Source organism: Zingiber officinale, chromosome 1A (genome assembly GCF_018446385.1).
Source record: "Zingiber officinale cultivar Zhangliang chromosome 1A, Zo_v1.1, whole genome shotgun sequence".
NCBI lineage: Eukaryota > Viridiplantae > Streptophyta > Magnoliopsida > Zingiberales > Zingiberaceae > Zingiber > Zingiber officinale.
This window is the reverse complement of record NC_055987.1, coordinates 62,331,694-62,342,135: the sequence shown is the minus strand read 5'-3', so window position 1 is coordinate 62,342,135 and position 10,442 is coordinate 62,331,694.

The window sequence follows — 10,442 nt, the reverse complement described above, 5'->3', positions numbered from 1 at the left end:
TCACTCAATCAAATGAGCTCAATATCCTATATTGACTCATTTGGGCATGGCCATGCACTTCGTGGTCTAACTCTATCAAGAATACCGATGTCGCTCCCGTCATATAGGAGGGATAGATCCCATCTACATCACTCACATCTCTCTGCATAATTTGTTACATACCCAGTAATCGCCTTTATGGTCCACCCAGTTACGAGTGACGTTTGACGAAACCAAAGTACATAACTCCTTATGTAGGGAACCATGGTGACTTCAGGTCTAAGGACTAGTAGTCATACTAATAGCCACATGAGAAAGTATATGACACTCATATAACGATCCATGATACTTTCTCATGGCGGGTCATTCAGTATACATTCTCTAATGCATACCCATGTGTCAACTTGATATCTCTATATCCATGACTTGTGAGATCAAGTTATCGAGTTGACCTACATGCTAGTATTATTGCATTAACATTGTCCCTGAATGTTAATACTCGACTAGGAATGATTAAGAGTAGTGTTCCCTATATCATCTCACTATTGGTTCAACTAACCGATTGATATAGGTGAGAACGGTCTACTCAAGGACTTTATTATACTTAGTTTATTTGTCACCAATACAAGTAAGTATAATAACAAAAAACCAAATGCCTTTATTTATATAGAATATGATACAACAAGTCCAAAATACAATCATCAAATGATTGGCTCTAGGGCTCTAGCTAACACATGATTGTATGTATTAAATATGGTAGGAGCTGTATTAGATTTAGGATTTTACTTTTTTGTTCGATCTAGATTACATGTACATTCCTTCGTGGAATATAGGATCGATAAATATAAAATTCTATTTATGTCGTGAATCGTATCCTTGCAAGGCGTGGTGTTATTTAAGGACCAGAGGCACAGCAAAAAAAGAAACAAGATAGAGGCGGTAACTAGACCAGATTGCAGTGGCTAAAGATGGCAGTAGCTAGGGTTGGCAGCACACGGAGGACAGTGATGGAAGAGGCCATAATAGTTGGAAAATTATTTTTCAATATTTATTACTTTTATTTGCTGTGATGTGTGTGTGCATGATAAAATCCTCATCTTAAATAACATAGTGGGAGAGGGATTAGTAAATAATTCCACAGTCTCCATTATAGGTTTGTAAGTGATGCAAACAAACTTACGCATTGGCTCTGAGTGCCTCCCTCCACATCGGATGAGTTTAATTGTGGATCACTAGATCAAACTTCCTTTATGGATGGTTATAGGAAATTATTTAGGAGCGTGTGATCTTCTCCAACTGAAGGGGCACAATCCTATTTAATGGACTAAGTATCAAGTAATGGTATACACTTAGGTGCATTTAATAGTATCCTCCCCAACGGAGTCACTGCTATTATTTGTGTGACCAAAGGAATACCAACTATTAATTTTATTTGTCATAAAGTTAGGATGAAAAGAATAAAATTAATGGGTAAAACCTCCTCTTACAAATATTTGATTTTGTATACATCCACACTAACGTGACATACAAAATTCACGGTATTTTGAGGTGTTGGTGAATTTAAATAATATTGTTTGAGGACTCAATATTATTCTAAATTCTAAAGTCTTGACCAAGACTTATTTTACAATTCTTAGGATGACTTTCAACCCACTGGCTATTATTCTAAAAGAAAACAAACTTACTGGTCCCAATTACATAGATTGGAAAAGAAACTTGGACATTGTCCTAACTGTTGAAGGTTATAAGTTTGTACTGTTAGAGGTCTGCCCTAATTTGCCTAATAGTGATCCTAGTGAAAAAGAGATTGAGTATCATAAGAAATGGGTAAAAGCAGATGAGATGGCGCAGTGTTACATTATGGATTCAATGTCAAATGTGATGCAACATTAGCATCAGGACTTGCCAACTGCCTATGACATGATGAACAATCTCAATGAACTCTTCGGACACCAGAATCGGGTTGCTAGGCAAGAGGCAATGAGAAAATTAATGACAGCCACCATGTCAGGGGGGGCACTCGTTAGGGATCATATCCTAAAGATGATGGGTTACTTGACCGAGATACAAATCCTTGGAGCTGAAATCGATGGGGAAACTTATGTCGATATTATTCTCCAAACGCTACCTAAAAGTTTTGAGCAATTCCACCAAAATTACAATATGAATAAAAGGATTTATTCATTGGCAGAACTACTGACAGAACTTCAGGCAACAGAAGGGCTATTTCTTCATAATTCTCAAATTCACTTTGCTGAAATGTTTCTACTTCTAAGTCGAAAGGAAAGAAGAAGAATAAGAAACAAGCTGGCTCGGCAAAGAAAGTGAAACAATCTCTAGGTACTAGACTTAAAACAGGAGTAAAGAAGTCGAAGGGCAAGTTATTTATTTGCAAGCAGTCTGGATATTGGAAGTCATACTGTCCTCGTAGGAAAGAGAACAATAAAGGTATATCATATTCTCCTGTAGTTGAAACATGTTTAGCGGTGTTATCTACCAGTACCTGGTGTGTAGATATAGGAGCCACTGATCATGTTTGCAATACATTGCAGGGGTTCCAGGAAACCTGATGACTATATGAGGGAGAGATAACTGTCTACATGGGCAATGCTATGAAAGTGGCGGTTGTTGTAGTGGGAGACGTCTGTTTATCATTTGATAGGAATAGAACTTTGATTTTGAGAAATTGTCTTTATGTACCAAGTTTTAGAAAAAAATTAATTTCAGTTTCTAAACTAATTTTGGATGGATATACTGTTTCTTTTGATGATAAAGTGGTTATCAAGAAAAATAGGGTAATAATCTGTTCTGGTACATTAGTTGGCAATTTGTATACTCTAAATCTGATAACTCCCACAAAGCAACAAATGAAAATTAATAACACATCCTCTAATTCTAATAAGAGAAAGGAACCTTCAAATATGAACCAATCATATCTTTGGCATCTAAGACTTGGTCATATTAACTTGAGTAGAATTTAAAGGCTAATAGCCGATGGACTCTTGGATTCATTAGTGTTGGAAAACTTTCTAACTTGCGAATCTTCCTTGGAAGGAAAAATAACTGAGAGGCCTTTTAAGTCTAAGGGGTATAGAGCCAAAGATGTGTTGGAATTAGTTCATTCTGATTTGTGTTGACCTATGACTATTCAGGTAAGCGGAGGTTTCGAATATTTCATCTCTTTTATAGATGATTATTCGAGATACGGGTACATTTACTTGATGCGCCGCAAGTCTGAGTGATTTGATGATTTCAAAGAGTACAAGACTGATGTGGAGAAACATCATGGTAAAAGTATCAAGACACTACGGTCTGATCGTGGTGGTAAATACCTCTTAGGATAGTTTACGAGTTACTTATCAGAGGACAGGATTCAATCCCAACTGTCTGCACCTGGTACACCCCAACAGAATGGTGTGGCAGAATGAAGGAATAGGACTCTTATGGAAATGGTTAGATCAATGATGAGTTATACAGAATTACCAAATTTGTTTTTGGGATATGCTCCAAAAACAGCAGTGTACATTCTGAATATGGTACCTTCTAAGCCAGTACCCTCTACTCCCATAGAAATGTAGAATGGGTGTCAGCCTAGTTTGAAGCATATTCGGATTTGGGGTGAAGAGAGGCACTGATAAGTTGGAATTGCAAATAGGAGTTCACTTGTTTGTGGGTGATCCTAGATAAATGAAAGGTGGTTTATTTAATAGTCCTAAAGATCAGAAGGGCATTGCTAGAACCAATGCCCGATTTTTAGAAGAGGACTATGTTATGAACCATAAGTCCATGAGTAAAATTATTCTTAAGGAAATAATAAAGGACACGTCTAATCTAGTACCAACAGTACAAGATGAGATATTACAAGAAACTGCAACACGTATCACAAATGATACACAACTACACACAGTGTCTCATCGTAGTGGGAGGGTTATGCGGCAACCTGAAAGATTCATATTTTGGGAGAGTCTTCGGACTTCATCCCAGATAAACATGAACCTGATCCCGAACATATGAAGAAGCACTCCAAGATAAAGATACAGAGTCTTGGCAAAGAGCAATGAATTCAGAAATAGAATCTATGTATTCTAACAAAGTCTAAGAGCTAGTAGAACCATCAAATAGTGTAAAAGCTATTGGATGTAAATGGATCTATAAAAGGAAAAGAGGGACAGACGGGAAGGTGGAAACCTTCAAAGCAAGACTTGTTGTGAAGGGGTATACTCAAAAAGAGGGAATCGATTATGAGGAAACCTTTTCGCCAGTAGCTATGCTTAAGTCTATCCGGATACTCTTATCTATTGCCACTCATATAGATTATGAGGTTTGGCAAATGGATGGAAAGACAACTTTCCTTAATGGAAGTCTTGAAGAAAACATCCATATGAAGCAACCAGAGGGGTTTATTGCAAAGAGCAAAGAGCATCTAGTATGTAAGCTCAATCGGTCTATTTATGGACTGAAGCAAGCTTCAAGGTCTTGGAACATCCGGTTTAATGAAGTAATCCAGTCGTATGGATTTATTCAGTGTCCAGATGAGTCTTGTGTATACAAGAAGTGTGATGGAAACATGGTGGTATTTCTTGTACTATACGTAGATGATATTTTGTTAGTTGGAAACAATATCAAAGTGTTGTCGGAAGTAAGGGTATGGATGTCCAAGAAATTCGATATGAAGGACTTGGGAGAATGTGCACATATTCTCGAGATCAAAGTAATATGGGATCGTAAGAAAAGAAAATTGTGCTTATCCCAAGCTTCATATATCGAAATTATCCTAGCTCGTTTTAGCATGCAAGACTCCAAGAAAAGTTTTCTATCTTTTCAGCCTGGAGCATCTTTATCTAAAGGGATGTCTCCTAAGACATCAAAAGAGATAGTGGAAATGAAGGCAGTTCCTTAAGCTGTAGGAAGCCTAATGTATGTTATGTTATGCACGAGACTGGATATCTGTTTCACTGTGGGCATGGTTAGCAGATATCAAAGTAATCCAGGACAGGGACATTGGACTGCCGTAAAGCATATATTAAAGTAACTGAGAAGGACTAGAGATTATATGGTAGTTTACCAAGCAGATGATTTGCTCCCTGTGGGTTACACGGATTCTGACTTCCAATAAGATAGGGAATATAGTAAGTCTACATCAGGCTATGTGTTTACTTTTGGAGGTGGAGCCATAGCATGGAGGAGTGTTAAGCAGAAATGCGTTTTAGACTCAACCATGGAAGCTGAGTATGTGGCAGCCTCTGAGGCAGCCAAAGAAGTTGTATGGCGCAAGAACTTTTTGATGGACTTAGATGTGATTCCTGGTTTGCCCAAAATCATCATAATTTATTGTGATAATAGTGGTGCAGTAGCAAACTCGAAGGAACCACGAGCCCATAAGGTGAGTAAACACATTGAGCGCAAGTACCACCTGATACGAGACATCGTAAAGCGAGGAGAAGTTGTTGTCGCCAAGATTGCATCAGCAGATAACCTAGCATATTCTTTCACGAAGGCCCTTTGGTGAAAGCTTTTGATCAACATGTTGAGGGGATGGGAATCAGATGTATGGCAGTGTATATGGCAACATAGTCTTTTAGTATAAGTGGGAGATTGTTAGAGTTATATTAAAAGTCTAGTTTTTTGTAAACATTTATATAAAATAAGAATCGCATTGGTCAAATTTCTACATTTATGCTAAGTGTAGTTGTCCATTTAATTTATATTACAGATAACATGGTGTGAGAAGACACACAGAAGTTCATGTTATCAGTTCCTTATAAATTATAAACAGTTGCTCACAACCAAAATGGAATGGGACAAACCATTGGAGTGATTGTAGTGTAATTAGGTATTAGTCTATCTTGACTAATAAATTACACTAGTACACTGTAATGTCCGAAAAATTCTCAAAAGACTTTTATAAATATCCTAGTATTTTTCTAAAATTTTAGGATATTTTTATAGAATTTTAGAGTAGCGAGGTAGCAAAAATAAATAGAAGCATAAAATAGACTACGTGGATATTGAACCCGAGACCTACTAGACCTTATGCTTTAGGGATGACTCTAGTGACCAAGTGAACCCAGCAGGGCCGTGCTGAAAGAAAAGGGAATCAATTGTATTTATGTTAGAGTTGGGCCGAATTACCCACTTAATATAAATAGGAAAATTATTAAGTGGAGAATTGTTTTAACGACAAATCTTTTCCCTCAACCCTAGTCACGCCGCCCCTCTCCCTCCTCTTCTCCTCTCGGCGCACCAAGCCCCAAGGGCCAGGGTTCCGTCCCAAAGGCTTCAGGAGCACTTTCCGGCGACAACTCCAGTACGAGGATGCTCCTCTCCACGAGAAGAACGCGTAGAAGCAAGAGGATCGTCGAGAAGGTCATTTCTCCGGAAAAACTTAGCGAACAGATCGTAAGGAAATTTAGCGCAGGATGTAAGAAACCCCTCACCTGCAGTATAAGTAGCTCTTCGTACGTTTTATGCATTAGTTTGGTCATATGCAGAATTTTCGGTATATAGGGTGTGAATTAGCGCATATCAAGTGTTTGCTTTAATGCTTATTTCAGTAAAATGCCACCATAGGCATTTCCATAGCTTAGATAAATGAAGAAGAAGCATTTTATAGCACATTTAGTCTTACCACAGCTTTTATGGGACTACGGTCCAATGGGTGGGCTCCCACAGTCGCCTCTAGGTTTAGATAACCTAGTTCTAGGTTCAGACAACCTAGTAAAAAGCAAGACAAGAATTATTAGCTTATGCACAGTATTTTACTTTTCAGTGGCACTGTACTGGACTTCAATTGTCCTTGGGTTGGGCTCCCATAGTTGTCCCTAGGTTTAGATAACCTAGTAAACCCTACTAGATGTGGGACTTGCAACCCCGGGTCCAGTTAGGGATGCGCGCATAGCAAGTACAGTTGTCAGGCCCATCAGTAGAATGATTATGTATTTTCATCTATTTATGATAAATAGTTTTTCAAAGCTTCACAAAATAGTTTATGGGAATACAGTGTAGCTTAGCATCAGTTAGTGGTAATGTAGCTCAGCTTTCACTTCAATTTAGTTCCTTATGGAGTCACATGATAGTACTATGCTTAGTTATGTTTGTCATGTGTTGTATGTGATCATGCCATGTTTAGTATCTATATTTTAGTGTGTTCAGCATATATTTCAAATAGCATGTTTTAAAAGCATGATTTCATCGTATGCATGTTTTTGTGAGGTAGATGATTTCTTACTAAGCGTAAGCTTACAGATACTTCTTTTCCTTATACTGCAGATAAAGGTAAAGGAAAGATGAATTAGCGGAGGCTGGAGGACAATGTGATGAAGATGTGTGTGAAAAAGGAACTTGGAATAAAGATGCTACAGAACTAGCAAACCTGAACTTAGCATTTCTGATTTTAGTTACTTTCCTACATTTTAGTATGTTTGAGTAGCATGAATTGTGTAGTATGCATTAAGTTTGATATTAGATAGCACCCTATGAGTAATGTTATGACTAGTAGTTTTGTTTTATGCTTATAGAGTTGATACATGTGATTTGGGCACGAAATAGTGCTGAAATCAAACTCCTGGTACGAAATCAGAAACCCCAATTGATCAGCCGATCGATTGGAAGCTTCTCGATCGATCAGCTGATTGATTGAGGAGTTGGTACCGTGAACAGTAAGGTTCTGGATCGATCAGCCGATCGATCCGGACGCGTTCTGTCGCGAACAGAGAGCTCTGGGATCGATCACTAGATCGATCGGCCAGACTGGATCGATCAGCCAATCGATCCAAACGGGACCTCCGTGCACAGTAGCACACTGAATCGATCAGTGGATCGATTGATGCAGCTGGATCGATCAACCGATCGTTCCAAAAACTCTTCCGTGCACAGTAGCACGCTGAATCGATCGAGGGATCGATCAGGCCAGTCCAATCGATCCACCAATTGATTGGGAGGCCTGATAACAGCAGGAAACCCCTCATTTCAGCCCTTGATCATAGGGGAAGTCTAGATTACCTCCTTTAGTATAGAAATAGCATTTGAGATGTAGTTTAAACATGAATTTCATATTTAAATAGCAATTAGCAGAAGAAACTGTATTAGTTAGCAAAAATTTAAATTAGATCAGTTTTCCGCATATTAAGGATAGTATAGCAACAACATAATATGACGGTCCGCCCTCGCAGCCTAGTCAGTAGGAGGCGGGTCGTTACAGAGTGGTATCAGAGCAAAAGTTCCATACTTCCTACACACACATCAGCATTGAACCTGCAGCTTCCAAGTAAGAACATCTCTCACTTCATTTATGTTTTATTTGTTTTCATGTTCCTAGATAACTAAAGCATGCTTATGTATGATAGTACCTAACATGATAACAATAGTTGTGCAATATGATCCTATTACTTATGTATGTCATCTATTTCTTTAGAGAATGGTACGAGGACGCCCAGCTAGAAAGACACCAGCTGCTGAGCCCTAGCATGAGGCAGGCAGCTCAGTGCCTCTTCCAGACCTTGTAGAGGTAGTGGCTCAGTTACAGAAGCAACTAGCTGAACAGCAACAGGAGATAGCCACTTTAAGGGCTAACCAGCAGAACACTCCCACTGTCACTCCAGAACCTAATCTAGCAACCCCAGTAGCGATAGAGGTTCCACCAGTCCAACCTACAGCACTAGTGGCCCCAGCAGCAGGGGCAATGAGGTAAGCTTATCTGATCCAGTGGCAGAAAATTAAGCCAGAGAACTTCTCAAGCACCAGTGAACCATGGGATGCTCAAGCCTGGTTCAAAACACTGGAGAGTACGATGGAGCTTCTGGACTGGCCAGAACACGAGAAGGTGAAGTGCGCCTCTTTCTGTCTGACAGGAGACGCACGTATGTGGTGGGAGAAAATTAAAGCAAAGCACCCAGTGAATCAGATGACATGGACTGACTTTGAAAGGGAATTCTTCGAAGAGTTCTTCCACATGCGGGTCATGAACCGCCACTACGACGAGTTCACTGAATTTCGTCAGGGCAACCTTTCAGTTGAGGAGGCCGTGAAGAAATTCAACAGACTGGCTCGTCTATGCCCCGAACTAGTCAGCACCGAAAGAGAACGAGTCCGGTTGATGCTCAAGATGTTAAGGCCGGAAATAGCAATGAATGTGGCCAGCGGTGTTCGTAGGCCGCAGACTACAGAAGAACTAGTGAGCAGTGCTTTAACCACCGAGCATTATCAGAACAGTATCAAACAGCAGAAGCAAGTCCTCTCAGAGTCTAAAGGCCAAGGAGGCTCAGGTACTCAGAAACACTAGGGCCACAGCTCCCATGGCTCTAACTGGAAAGGGAACTCCAGCAACAAATGCAAACTAGAGAGTTACCCAAAAGGGGGACCAGCTAGTAAACAACCCAGCTATCCCAAGTGTTCTAATTGTGGAAAATTTCACCCAGGAGTTTGTCGCAAGGGCACACGAGGATGCTTTGAATGTGGCCAAGACGGGCATATGGCTAAACAATGCCCAAACAAGACCGCTTTCCTCCACCACAGCCGATTCAGTACGAGGTCAAGCCAGCACAGTTGCACCAGATGCAGGCTGCTTTAGATGGTCCACACATCAGCCAAGGCAGACTGGAAGCCCCCTCAGTCGCGACAAATGCAAGGATCTACTCACTGACCAAAGAAGACGTAGCGAATGCCTCGACAGTTGTTATAGGTCAGATTAGTATTTTACAGCAAAGTGCAATTGTCTTATTCGATATTGGGGCAACCCATTCTTATATATCCAGGGCATTCGTCGAAAAGTTAGCAGTACCCCTAGAGGTATTTAGTGGTCAATTTTTGACGACACTACCTTCAGGAGAAATCATGGCATCTACGCACTGGCTTAGAGCAGTGCCAGTCATTATAGCAGACAGAGAGCTTTTTGGCGATCTGATAGTGCTAGATATGGCTGACTACGATGTCATCATGGGAATGGACTTTCTAATCAAGTACGGTGCTTCCATAGAGTGTCGTAAACAGAAAGTTATATTCCAACCCGAAGCAGGAGGGCAGTTTGAGTACAGCGGAGAGCCAAAGAGAAGAGCCAAGAAGTTTCTCTCAGCTTTGAAAGCACAGAAACTATTGGACTCAGGGTGTACGGGATTCCTAGCCCATGTAGTCAGTACTAGTCAGAACAAGGACCAAAAGCTAGAAGGGGTCCGAGTTGTATGTGACTACCCAGCAGTCTTCCCTGAGGTGTAACGCCCCGCCCCTCCTACTAAGGCGACGGGGGTTACTTGGACACATACATACCTACTTATTACAGCGGAAGTCTTACTTAGAGAATTTAAAAACTTTTACTTTAAAATCACTATGGACATATAAAACCACATAGCATACTTAACATGATTTTTGAGTCATAATACCCAAACACATAATTAATGTCATGGAGTCATAATGAAAAAAAAACATAAACATGGCATATTTCTTTATTAACAAAAGCAGGTCTTTCCCTT